The following is a 14994-nucleotide window of genomic DNA, read 5'->3' as shown; positions in this document are numbered from 1 at the left end:
ATTTATATTTAAAAATTTTAAATTTATCATGATTTTTAAGAGTGTTACACATGGATTTAGTAATTGCGCAATCCCCATTTGGGTTTATGTTCCCAACTACGTTCAGTCCGTTTGGATTACTCAATTCCCAAGAGTTTTTCTCACGGCTTTAGGTATTGCTTCTTATATGAATTGTTAACTGTTTATCAATGAATGTTAATTAAAACCTTTTTGGGTATTCGAAACATTTTCTGGAAAACCTAAAAGAAAAAAGAAACGTTCATGAAACTTGAAAGCAACGTTTCCTGCATTCCCAATACTTTAAAAAAATGGTTCATTGACATATCCATGGCGTATCCGTTTCAAACACGTTTTCAAAATGGGAATTTGACCCTCCATTGTGTTTACGTGCATCATAGTCTGTCACAGCATGGACGAGCCTAAGAAGATTGCCTTACCCCTCAAGGAGTTGGAGTTTCGAAATGTTTTTCAAAGTTTGAAGAAACTAGACACACTAAGATTTACAGAAAACTAAGTCTCATTATGCTTTTTTTACGGCCAAAATTCATTTGGTTAAGATCCAATTTCATTAATCCATTATTGTTCATTATTTTGAGCCCAAACTTGTTTTCGATCCAATATATTGAAATTGTGAGGCCAATGATTCATTAAAATCCACTCATAACTTATACATTATTGAAGACGTCTTCGTCATACGCATTACTGTGTTGTACACTTCTAATAATCTTTAGTTCCGATTTTGTTTCAACGTTTCTGTCAATTGATTAGCATTATTTGATAAACAGGAGTTTTAGATACATTTCATGAGATTTATTCTCTTCAAAATCAATTGTGTTCAAATTGAAGTTAAGAAATCATCAATTGATGTTTTGATTTTGATGAACTTAACCAAGAACTCTTGAATGTGATGAAGAATAGTGGTATAATCACTTTTTGATCTTTAATTATGTGTTAGAATCTTCAATTTCATTTTGTTGACTTTTGATTTCGAAAAGTCAAACTTAGTAAAAACCCAAACTCGAATTTCAAGTGTTGAATCAAGGAATTAGAGGTTGAAATTGGAAGATACATGTTGTATTTGGGTTGTGGATGTTAAAATCAAGCTTGATTTGGGGTTTAATTTCGAAATGGGTTTTCTTCTTCTTCTTGATATCGAAGGCCAATACATCAATACTTGAATGTTGATTTAGAAGTTGAAGTCGTTCTGTGGTCAATACTGATTTTAAAATAAGAAGAACTGTTGTTGAGAAGAGTTAGTTTTGGTATTGAACGTCAATTTTGGTTTGGAATTGGTTTTTGATGTCGAACGTTGTAAGGATGGGAACGATCATGTTTGTGGTCAATAGGAAATTTTGGTGTCAACATTGATTGTTTGGGTTAGTTGATGGTTGAACATATTTCGACTCATGGTGAACAAATTAATGACGAACACTTCTTGACAAATCAAAATTACCTTCAAAGTTGATTTTGCAAGTGGTCAGATATCATTTTTGATAACGAAGGTTTGATATCGAGCGAGAACATAGCTTGTGTTCGATAGTAAATCTGGGTTTGTTATTGATAATTAAATGAGAAGGCTCACATATTAGATTATTCGACTAACTGTTTTTGGCATCATTATTTGTGGTCTTGTTTTGAGTCTGGACGTCCATGTCGAAGAGTGCTTTGCTATGGGTTTATAGATTGTATTTGTCAACAAAGGTTATGGCTTGACAACGAAGGTTGTGACTTTAGAATCAAAGGTCATTGATTTGGATATCGATTGGGAAGGTCTCAAAATGAATAGTTGATGTCGAAGGTATCCTCGTTGTGGGTATCGATTTGCTATGGTCGAATGTCAATTGAACGTAACTGGTAACCAAGGAAGGGGAGAAGAAACATAAAATGTGCACTATTGTTGAATTTCCATTTTCAATGCCTACAGTATTTCGCAAGTTGGAAGAATTTACTCAGTTTCGACATTGGGCTAAAAATTCTGAGAAATGGAAATATTTTTGAAACAGTTCCCTTTAGTTAATGCAAATTGACACTTTATGCCTAGTTTCTCAATTGGGGTAAGGTTTCGCGTCTTAGGCTGTTTTGGTCGCACCGGGTCACTACAAAATTTCGAAATTGATAGTTTCTACCCAAATTTTTTAAAATTCGTCAAAAGGCAGTATGTTAATAAATCATATTAAAAAATTGCAATATATTTGGATTATTGGATTCATGCAAAATGTTTATGCCATGTGTTAAGGGGGATTTTTGCATAGAAACATAATGAATTGATCACTTTCTCATTATTTTTGGTTTTATAATCATTTTTCGGTTATAAAAAGGGGGAGACAATTAAATATGAGAATTCAAAAGATAAAATTTTCATATTATGCGGACTTGAAGACCGAAGTGACCTTGTGCAACAAAGTTCATGAAGTGATTTGATTTCCGATTTGGAAGTGATTTGTTCATGATGGGTTTGGATTTATTAAATATTTTTGGAGAGTGCTTTTATACTCAAATTTAGGTAATCTTGTGGAGGTTTTGTGGCATTCCTAAATTCATGGTTATTTTAAAAAATTTATTTTTGCTTATTTAAAAATGAGAGTATCATTTTGAAGAATAAATAATTCAAGTCATAATTTGATACAAATGTGTATCGTTTCATATTACATAGGAATCTTGTGTATTTGCAAACCCAAAACTGACGTTTAGGATCCAAACCGACGCGTTCCTCAACCGGTGAGTTCATACCCTACCCTTTTTTCAATGGTTTTTCAATGTTTTCAGAGGGGAGGGGGGGGGGGGGGGGGATACAAGCAAAATATAAATGTTTTCAAAACCTAAAATTGATGTATTTCAATAAATATCTCGAAAAGTTATAGATATCTTTACCCCTTATGTATTATGCTGCGCATAAGGGATGTTTTATCAATTATAACTATATGGATTTCAGTAAAGGAAACAATCTAACCAATCAAATTATTATGGGAATAATTTGGGATCTTGAGTTCTTATTTAACGCGTACTGATGTATGTAAAGTTATTAGATAAACTATGTCTGATTCAGTTTATCTATGTTTCATTTAGAATGTATTGCCAGATAATTTCTTTGTATTTAACTGATTTCACTGTATTATGTTTCATAACGATTAGTATGTTTGATATCTTCCGAGAACACCGTGAATAAGTTAGTACTAGCTTGTGAGATTCGTCATTACCCTTTGGGTTATTAGTAAATCCTCCCCGAAAGTGTGACCAGAGTCTCCTGGAGGGAGAGCGTGGAATTTGTGAATAGATCTATTTGGGACTGACAATCCCACACCTTAACTACTAGCTACAGTTAGGCGGGCACGCTTGGGGTGACAAATTCTGGAAACCGTCCGACGTATGATGAGCATCAAGGAGGTCTCGGTGTCGCATCAGCATGGTTACCCGACTCACAATACGTATTAATATAAGTTTATTCACGGTTTTGAGTTGATTTTATATCTATCTTCTATCTATAGTTCTTGTATCTAGTACGGGATGGTAATCCCATGGTTTTCAATCTATATCTAGTACGAGATGATAATCCCATGGTTTTCAATGTATATCTAGTACGGGATGATAATCCCATGGTTTTCAATCTACGTCTAGTACGAGATGGTAGTCCCATGGTTTTCAATCTATATCTATCTATAGTTTCGTGTATATCAAACAATCTTATATCTAGTAAGGGATGGTATTTCTATAGTGTTTATACCTAGTACGGGATGGTAAATCCCATGATTTTCAAACTATAGTCCTTGTGTATCGGAGTTATCTTATATCTAGTACGGGATAGTAATCCCATGATTTTTCAATATATAGTTTTATGTATTAAACTATACAATGTGATATTCAACTAAACTTTACTTTTAGGAAAATAAAGGTTTTTCCTGGGATAATGGAACTGTACATAATCGAAACATATGATAAACAGAAAACTAAACTATATTTATAAGAAAATATGGGATTTTCTTGGATAACCAAACTTTTTCAGAGAACTAAAGGAAACTTGTACATTTTTCAGAAAACAAACATCTTATGAACTCACCAGCTTGATGATGATTTTCAAACTGCTTCTATTCTTAGGTCCGCATTAGACAGGTACCCGATGATCGCTTTTGACGAAGACGGAGCGCGTAGAAGACACGTCTTACTCTGTTCATATATACTATGTATCACACTTGTACAACTTACTTTTGAACAGATGTGAACTTTTATATATAATGTAATGGTTGTTTACTTTGCTTACTATGTGCATTGGATTTGATACTCAACGTGGAGTACGCCCCGAAAATGTTTCCGCCTTCGGTTTTCGGGGTGTGACAAATTTGTTCCCAAAAAAGATGATAAATATATTATCAAAGCATTTCCAAAGAAATGTATTTTTTTTATATTAAAACATTGGGATGTCATTGTCAATATAGAAACATAAGCTTAAACTGACCTTACATTCGTTTACACTAATGATTTACATCTCCTTTAAACTGAATGGGTCAGGTTGAGAAATTGGTGAGTACATAGAGATTTCAATCCCACAATGTTATATCCTTTGTGTGTGTGTGTGTCTGTGTGTGTGTATATATATATATATATACACATACACACACACACATATATATATATATATATATATATATATATATATATGTTTTAGAACTCACAATATATACAATTTCACCTTATATAAGCCATTGTACCCCACGATGTTGATCCTCACTACGACACGATCTATACTCTCGGATCTAAAATTAACATCTTTACCCAATACATACTCTTGGATAAAAAATGAACGTCTTTTACCTAATCCATACTCCCGGATCAGAAAAGAACGACTACGTCTAATCCTTGCTTTCGGATCAATGACAAATGAGTATGCCCAATCTATACTCTTGGACTAAGGACTAATGACTATGTATAATCCATGCTTTCGGATCATTGACAAATGACTATGCCCAATCCATACTCTCAGACTAGGGACAAATGAGTATGTCTAATCCTTGCTCTCGAATCAATGACAAATGACTATGCCCAATCCATGCTCTCGAACTAGGGACGAGTAACTATGTCTAATACATGCTCTTGGATCAATGACAAATGACTATACCTAATCCATATTGTCGTACTAGGGATGAATTACTATGTCTTATCCATGCTCTCGGATCAATGAAAAATGAATATGCCCAATCCATATTCTCAGACTAGGGACGAATAACTATGTCTAATCCTTGCTCTCGGATTAATGACATGTTTTAAAGTTCTACCCTCCGTGTATGTCTTACTATAACTCCTATGAGGATACTACCCAATATTCATCTTAGTTAATTTAGGCTTACTTTGTACCCTAAGTCACCATATATTATCAGATATACTCTTAACTCGTATTTCAGGAAATATCAAATATTTGACACATAAACATATATTTAATACTTTAATTAATGCATGTATTAAAATCATGTTCATGTGAGGGACTATGCACTCACTTGTTAAAGTGATGACTCGAAACTCGGGAAGCTTTTTTTCTTCTAACAACGCATTTTCATTTGGGAAACTTAGTATCATTATCCCTAGGTCTTAGTCTAATATTTATTCCGACTAATTATTAACCCTAGGTCAACGAGCTATATTGTTTTATGAGTGTCAAAACTATATCTTTCAGCTACTATGTACCGATAGGGGCCAGACATGGAACATCGGTGGGTACGACCATTTTGGCATTTAAGCTATTCTAAAATCCAGCAGCATAAGCGGCACTTCAAACTGGATTCCCCGTACCGTGAGTAGTTAAAAGGTTTTAATTATAACACTTGGTATAATTTATAATATTTAGATCATGTATTGTTTATAGGTTCATATTAATGATAATAAACTCAAACATAAGTTATGCTTAGAGTAGGGTAAGGGGTTGTTTGATACCTGCTAATTGAGTTAGATCTGAATGAATCAGAGTCTTGACTGGTTCTGTTACTCTAACTAAATATGCATCTGATTGAAACCATGTTGTTTGATTATGCCTCTGACCAAAGGTGTTAAATATTAATTATGACAAATTTACCCTCTTTTATTTTTTATTTTTGTGTCGAATAAAATGTTTTAGTTGATAGTTGTACTGCAATCTAGCAAACTAAAATAAAAATTAATAATAAACATAAGAAAAGATGAACAACCATGTAATCAAACAACAATTATCAATTCCAATAGCACTAAAAATGTTTTATTACATATACAATTACACTGCAATCTAGCAAACTAATAATTCATTCACAAATATAATGCATCTTGGGCAGTAGAGGTGGTTACATTGGCAACAACACTTCATTCTTCTATTAGTTAATTTAGCACCTATTAAAGAATCAAATTGAGAATTTTTAATATCTGCTTTTAGTATTGGTAATTGGATCTTCTTATGGTCTTTTGGTTTTGAATCGTGAATTTCTTAGGTGGAGTTAAAGGGGACAACCAAGAAAAAGTACCGATAACATAGCTCTTCCTATTTCAGAATTTCAAACCATTGAAGGACTCTTACAATGATTGGTCAAAATTAAGTATCTAATATTGGTGATGAACATGGCATCATAAACTCTCAGATACTTACAATCTCCATAACCCTGGTATGTTCATCCCTCACAACCTTAAGCTGCTCTTCACATTCTTCAAGAAATCCCTTTATTTCCTTCATAAATCCACCTCCCCCATAGTTTTTCACCAACTCTCAAATTTCATTGACTTGGCCCAAAAAATTCGGATTCATACTCCAGAAATTTGTACCTAATTCTCCAAGAACAGGTAAAAACAAAACAAAATAATACATACATACATACATGGAAGAAGGTCGGAGCTCAAAGAGGCAGCGTTGGACGGTAGTGGAGAAGGCATCGGTCGGAGGAGGGAGGAGCGGCACAGATGGAGGTAAGAGTGCAGCTGTCGTAGATGTAGGAGATGGGAAAGAGATGGAACGAAATCAATGGGGAGGAGAAGGGAAAGGGTGAACGTGAATCAATTTCTAGTGTCCAGTCAGCATTATTTTTGTGTGGACCGAATCATACATTAAGGACCGAATAAGAGGCCAAAATATGAGGGTATCAAACGCTCTTACTGGACCGAGTAAGAGATTTACCTCTTACCGGACCCGGTAAGAGGTATAACAAACAGGCCCTAAGTATAACTCACTTACAATAGGCTTTAGCTAGGAGTCGGGCTCGGCAGGGACAGAACTTCTGAGCCGAAAGCTCTTCTTCTCGGGGCTCTGAGACGCTCTAAGACTCGCTTCCAATACCTAAGAGGCACTACGTGAAAGGCTAGAGGGTTTGGGAGTGATTTGTTCATGATAGGTTTGGATTTATTAAAGATTTTTGGAGTGTGCTTATGTACTCAAATTTGGGTAATCTTGTGGAGTTTTTGTGACATTCCCAAATTCACTGTCATTTTAGAAAATTTATTAATGCTTATCTAAAAATCAAAGTATCATTTGGATGAATAATATTGTGGAATTTGTTTCCAGAAAACATAATATTTATATTATCAAAGCATTTCCGAAAAAATGTATTTTGTTTATATTAAGACTTTGGGATGTAATTTTCAATACGAAAATATAAGGATAAACTAACCTTAAGTTCATTTACACTAATGATTTACACCTCCTTTAATCACTCAGTGTAATGTGTCTTTGAATCGATACCTGTGATACCAATAAAATGAGTGCGTCAATTTGCGAAACCTGGTGAGTACATAGGGATTTCAATCCCACAATGTTATATCATATATATATATATATATATATATATATATGTGTGTGTGTGTGTGATTGTGTGTGTGTGTGTGTGTTTTAGAACTCACAATATACACAAATTCACCTCATATAAGCCATTTTACCCCACCCCATCGATCCTCACAACGACAGGATCTATGCTCTCGGATATAAAATTAACTTCTTTACCTAATCCATATTCCCGGATTAGAATGAAGGGATTTACCTAATCTATACTCCCGGATCAGAAAAGAACGACTACGTCTAATCTATGCTCTCGGATCAATGAAAAATGACTATGCCTAAACTATACTCTTGGACTAGGGTAGAATGACTATGTATAATACATGCTTTCAGATCAATGACAACTGACTATTCCCAATCCATACTCTCGGACTAAGGACGAATGACTATGACTAATATTTACACTCGGATGATTGACAAATGACTATGCCTAATCCCTACTCTCATACTAGGAACGAATGACTTTGTCTAATCCATGCTTTGATTAATGACAAATGCCTATGCCCAATCCATACTATCAGACTAGGGACGAATGACTATATCCAATCCATGCTCTCAGATTAATCACAAATGACTATCCCAATCCATACTCTCGGACTAGGGACGAATGACTATGTTTAATCCATGCATTCGAATCAATGACAAATGCATATGCCCAATCCATACTCTCGGACTAGGGATGCATCACTATGTCTAATCCATGCTCTGCGATTAATGGCATATTATAAAGTTCTACCCTCCATGTGTATTTTAAATCATCGTATATTATTAGATATAAATCTTAGCTCGTATTTCAAGCAATATCAAATATTTCACACATAAACATATATTTAATACTTTAATTAATACTTGTATTAAAATCATGTTAATGAAAGGGAATATGCACTCACATGTTAAAGTGATGACTCGAAACTCGGGCAACACTTCGCTTCTAATAACTCATTCTCCTTTGGCGAAGCCTAGTGTCATTATCACTATATTTTAGTCTAATGTATATTGCGACTAATTATTAACTCGAGGTCTACGAGCTATATTGTATTATGATTTTGCAACAAGACTTTTCAACTACTATGTACAGATAGGGGCCAGACATGAAACGCCATTGAGCAGGCCCATTTTGGCATTTAAGATGTTCTAAAATCCAACAACCTAAGCGGCCCTTCAAACCGGATTTCCTATACCGTGAGTATTTAAGAGGTATTATAACAATTTTTATAATTTAGAATACATAGCTCATGTATTATTTCTATTGGATTACGTGTCAAAGCCTAAAACTATAATTGGGGTGTACTTTAACTGATAGTAGCATGGTCTATTTCGGGTTTCCTTCACCAGAACAATTCGATAGATGGATATTTGATTAAAAGGTTATTTATGATTTATTAATATATTATTAGTATAATATATTAATTGACAAATCATATTATTTAGTTAGTATTGACCAAGAATTAATTTATAATTAATTTAGCGATCAAAAGAGACTAATTAAATTGAAACATATGATTTGGGCTAATGATCCATAGTTTGGTTTGTGATGGGCTTATGGATTAATCCATGGAGCATTTATCCAAATCAAATGGATGGGTCATGGTATAATGTGTATGGATTAGGGTTACACATGACCCTTGATATTCTACACACACACACACACACACACACACACACACACACACACACATATATATATATATATATATATATATATATATATATAGATATATGGATTCATAAGCTAAAATTGGTTACACCTTGTACTCCACGAAGTAGAGCCAGATTTCCAGTATCCTAAATCTCTCTCATATCCATCTAATTGTTACTTGGTGTTTGTGACTTGTTTGAGGCACAACACTTGGGGTGATAAGTTCTCACAAGGCCAAAGTCTTACTAGCGACATAAACAACATCCAAAGGTAAGTCTACAATTTGTTTTATGATTCATATGTCAAAGTTTTTTTATGCTAGTTTAGGCTTTATAGTTTGGAACCAATGTTACACGTATAATTAGAGAAAACTTAAATACAAAACATTAGGGTCGTATGTGCACCATATGAATGTTAGAGTACATAAAACCCAACAGTGGTATCAGAGCCATTAGTGTTTTTCATTGTATTGATGAAACTGTGTAATGTTCAAAGATGAAAAAACTACAAAACTGGATTCTGCCAGGGCCTACTCAATGAGTCCATAGATGAACTTGATGAGTAGGTGCCTTATGTTGATGAACTCGTCGAATTCATATGTGCACTCGATGAGTTGGTTCGTCAGTGGGCAGAATCTTCGAGTTTTTGGCGTGTTTTGGATTAGAAACATTACCACAAACTGTTTTGATTCGTAAAATGCATTTTTAATGATATGGTAATGTTAATCCCCATCCAATAACATGATGTTTATCAAATTCTAAGATAACTACTTGAGTTTGTTAAATACTAGTTATTTGTAAAATTTGTTATTGTCATGTAATATGAATCAAATTAGTTCAAACTAGTAAATAATTTTCAAATGATAAGTGGATTAGTTAATTTGATCTAAAAGTGTTTCTTAAATATTTTCATAACTTGTCCTGAAGTTATGGAATGTGAAAAGTCATCATACATGAAACTTTAATTCTCATAAGTTATCAAATTCCAAAGGTCTTGTAAAGTTCATAACTTGTCCTCAAGTTATGGAATTAGAAAGGTCTAATTTATTCAACTTTAAAATCCATAAGTTATTAATTTCAAATGCTTTGAAAAGTTACAAAACTTGCCCTCAAGTTTTGGAACATGAAAAGTTACATTAATGAAAGTTTAATTCCAAAACATAGAATTTTAAAATTTTAAAATTCAACTCATATGGATTTTATTAACAGTTAATTAAATGTTTAATTAAAAGAGTATTATTAAATCCAAAATCAAATGGTTTAAGTTTAATTAAACTGAGAGTATAATTTATTAATAGATTAAACCATCAAGTATTTTAAAAGTTTAAAATACACCCTTATACAATTATAATATTAAATTGTAATATATATATATATATATATATATATATATATATATATATATATATATATATACACTCACACATGTATAAGACAAATCAGTCTTACCGTTAGTAGACCTCATTCACAATGTCGGTCCATAAGGGCGGTATAAGGTTACTACCTATAAAATGGTGGTTTAATGGGTGTCCACTCTCACCCACCGTTTCCTTGACTGGTGGAGTATCGTTAGCCAATCGGGTAGGATATGACATTAATTCTCATTAAAAGTATAATGAAATACTAAGTAACTAAATATCTTACAAATTCTCAATCTTAGTTACTTAGGAAAAATGTGAATTTGATGTTAAATCATGAAATTGCACTTTGCACCTTGTTAAGTCGTTACTGGAGCGTATGTGCTTAACTAGCACACTAATCTGGGACTGAAAATGTGTGCCCAAGGGTACCTTGATGTCAATCATGGATCAATGCAGCGTGCTCGATATCCCAGTCACAAACTTGAAGGGCGTAATCGAGATTTAAACATGACATTGAAAAAGTTCAATGAATCTCAAAAGAATCTAGGAAATTAAATTCATTTAAAACCTAAATCTTCTTTTTCATTTTTCATGATGGAAATTGGTAAATCGTCATTAACCTACCTTCAAATACCTTACAATTGGATTACGGCAACCTTCCCCCAATTGTAAAATATTGTGTTGGGTCCTAGCCTTAATATATTCATTTTGGATGTTATATTAAAGACTTAAATCAACTAACTTGAATTTCTCCTTTGTAGATGTCTAATTCTGACAACTATGGTCTTCTCTAATCAATTAGGAAAAGCTTTCCAAATGAAGATAATATTCCACATGTCGATCGAGGTGAAAGATCAATCCCTTTGTAGTACATTAGTGGAAATAGAAATCATACTTCTTTTCCTCCACCTACTCCAATGATTCTCCCTGACCTACAACCTCAAAGAATTGAAAAGTTCAACATCACTCAAGCCCTATTGGCCAGCAAACACCATAATGGAAGGTTTGTGTGTACTCATGTCTTGGAGATGAAGTCACATATTGACAGGCTGAGAGTATTGGGTTTCGTTGTCTCGAGGAAGTTGGTTGTTGACTGTCTCGAGGAAGTTGGTTGTTGACTGGGTTCTTCAATCATTTCCTGAGTCATATAGTGAGTTCATTAAAGATTACTATATGACAGACCGTGACATAACCCTTATCGATCTTACATATTTGCTAATTGCGGTTTAACCAGCAATGATATGGCGCAATAGAAAAGCAGAATTGATTGGAAGATCTACTCTCTAAACTTCCATTGAGATTGACAATGGTAACATTGGAAGTCCAGAAAGCTTTCTCTTCCAAATAGAAAGGGATCGGCCATGGTCAAGTCATTTGACCAAATGGTAAAGAGAAATGCTAAGTCTGAGAAAGTCCAGTGTACCATCCCTAATGAGTCCATATGTTTCTATTTCCAAGAGAAGGGGCATTGGTTGCGAAGCTGCCAGATCGAACTGAAGGATCGCAAAGATTGTAAAGTCAAAAATTTTGACTTTTGTAACATCCGGATTCCCAGGTATATTATTATATACATTTATATTTGGAGTTTGTGAAGGAACTCAGCGAGTTGGTGCCAAGACTCGCTGAGGAGGGTCGCGGATGTTCATCCGGGTTCACGACTGGACTCGGCGAGTCCATGTTGTTTAATGAAGCCCTAGTTTCCAGGGTTTGGGACGCATTTAAAGGCCCTGATGGCCGTCATTTGCGGCTACCACACCCTAGAGAGAGACCTAGATCGTTTGTGAGGAAAAGAGAGGCCATTGTTGATCATTCGTTGGTGTAATTTGAAGGAGAAGGTGACCAAGGCAAGAGGAGGCTGAAAGAGGTGCAAATCTAGTGACTTTAGAGTTCAGAGGCTTCATATTGAGGTATTCCTTCGGACCTTCTCCAGTTTTAGGTGTTGATTCATAGAGTTAGGGTTTTCTAAACCTTTGGAAGATGGTTATGTAGAGTATTTGGTCCCTTCTGAAGTTTGTGCTTTGGATCTAGACTCAAAGAGGTCCAGAGACCTTAACCCTTGGAGATTTATGAGTCATTTTGGGGTTATTGGACTTAGGTTGTCATTTTTGGGGCTAAATCACCATTTGATGCCATCTAATTGATATATGAGCATCAAGGGTCGAACTTTACGTGAATTTCATGCTTGGGAAGGCCAAATCTATGGATTAGGGGCACAGATCTAACCTTAGGAGGTCAATAGAGTTTGTGAATGGCATGAACTCGCCGAGTTGTTCTTGAGACTCGGCGAGTAGGGTTAGGGTTTCACGTAAATCACTCAGCGAGTAGACTTGCCGAGTTAGGGGAATAACTCAGTGAGTCAGAAGGGGATTAGAGGACTGGAGTTTAAGGCGGAACTCGCCGAGTTGTTCTTGGGACTCTGCGAGTTGAGTCAGGGAGGCCCCGCGATTCATGCCAGGAGTGAGTCGTAGAGAAAGGGAAGGGACTCGACATGCCAAGCGAGAATAAAGAGCTAGTGGACATGTGTGTACTCGCCGAGTCACCAAAGTGCACTCGACAAGTTGGGTAAAAGTTTGACCGTTGACTTTTGTTGACTTTTAGGGTTTGGTCAACAATGGAGTCTTTGAGTTAAGAGAGGGGTAAAATAGTCTTTTACCCTTCTAAGTATGCCAATAGAGGGTTGAGTCTAGTCTTGAGAGTTATATTTATGAGAGTATTTACTTTATGTGATTAGGCGGAGGCTAGACCATATTTCTACTGAGTTAGAGATTTACCGAGACATCTGAGGTGAGTCTTCTCACTATACTTTACCTAGTGTGGTAACAGAGTTATGTGACAGAGTATCTTACAGTTATATGCCAGTGTATTTGTATGTTATTATGTGTTATGATTTATTGTGATATGTGATATGCATGATTCAGAGTTACAGAGTTAGGACCTTCGGGTCCATAGAGTTAGGGCCAGAGGGCCCATAGAGAGTTGGGGCCGGAGGGCCCCACTAACACACATTGACCAGAGGGTCGACAGAGTTATAGCCTCAAGTGGAAATTATATGTTGGAGTTGTATTTTGCGGAAGTCACTATGCAATTATTCTTACAGTGTTACGTGTTATGTGTTTTAGTGTGACAACCGTCAAACTCTGGTCAATCCAAAGTCAAATAAAGTCAATAAGTCAAACCGGTCAACCCAACTAACCCTTGTGTACTAGGGCTTACGTTATGTAATTACTAAACAACTCGCTAGTCTAATGAGAGATCATAAATCAAAAATTACGTACGTCTAGATCTCCTTAACCTAAAACAGTGGTAAGTGACGAGCCAAACCGATAAAACAATGTTACATACTCATCGGGAGTGTGTAAGATCTTAAAACAAGGCTTAACAGGGTTTACGGACCTTGCATTGCGAAGCCAGACACTCAAAAAGGTCACCAATGAAACCCCTCTCAATCGTTTTCACTGTATCTCTCTCAATGAGAAATCTCTCCAAGAATGTCAAATCTCTCCAAAATCTCTCTATGTATGTGGAATCTCTCCCAAATATCTCTTTTTATATGAAATTTCTCCATGGATGTCAAATCTCTCCGAAATCTCTCTTTGTATGAGAAATCTCTCCCAAATCTCTCTTTATATGTGAAATCTCTCCAAGGATGTCAAATCTCTCCCAAATCTCTCTTTGTATGAGAAATCTCTCCAAGTATGTCAAATATCTCCAAAATCTCTCTAAGTATGCCAAATCTCTCCAAGTATGACAAATCTCTCCCAAATCTCTCTCAAAATCTCTCTCAACATTCTATAATCACTCGGGGCATCCCGACCCTTGAATTTGGCGAAAATAACCCAAAAACGGAAGTCTACGCGAAAAACGGGCTTAAGGAGCCGAAACTCCTATTAGGACCCGAAACCCCTCTTAGGACATGAAACCCCTCTTAGGACCCGAAATTCCTCTTAAGGGACCGAACCCTTCTGAGCCGAAGGCTGCTGAACCGAACCCGAAAGGTCCTCTCGGGCCCAAACCTCGCATGCCACACCCGAACCCGAACCTTCGGTCCATTTCGGATCCTGATGCCTTGACCGAACCCTCGCTTCTGAGCCTTTGACCGAGCCTTCGCCTTCGCTTCTTACTTCTGGTTCACCCCATTTCGCTTCCGGCTCGGCATCAACAAGGACCGAACCTCGGCCTAGGGACCGAACCTCCGACCCAATCCGAGAGGCCTTGCTGGAA

The sequence above is a fragment of the Lactuca saligna genome, chromosome 8 (assembly GCF_052625555.1).
Source record: "Lactuca saligna cultivar CGN05327 chromosome 8, ASM5262555v1, whole genome shotgun sequence".
NCBI classification, from domain to species: Eukaryota; Viridiplantae; Streptophyta; class Magnoliopsida; order Asterales; family Asteraceae; genus Lactuca; species Lactuca saligna.
This window is presented reverse-complemented; position numbering follows the sequence as displayed.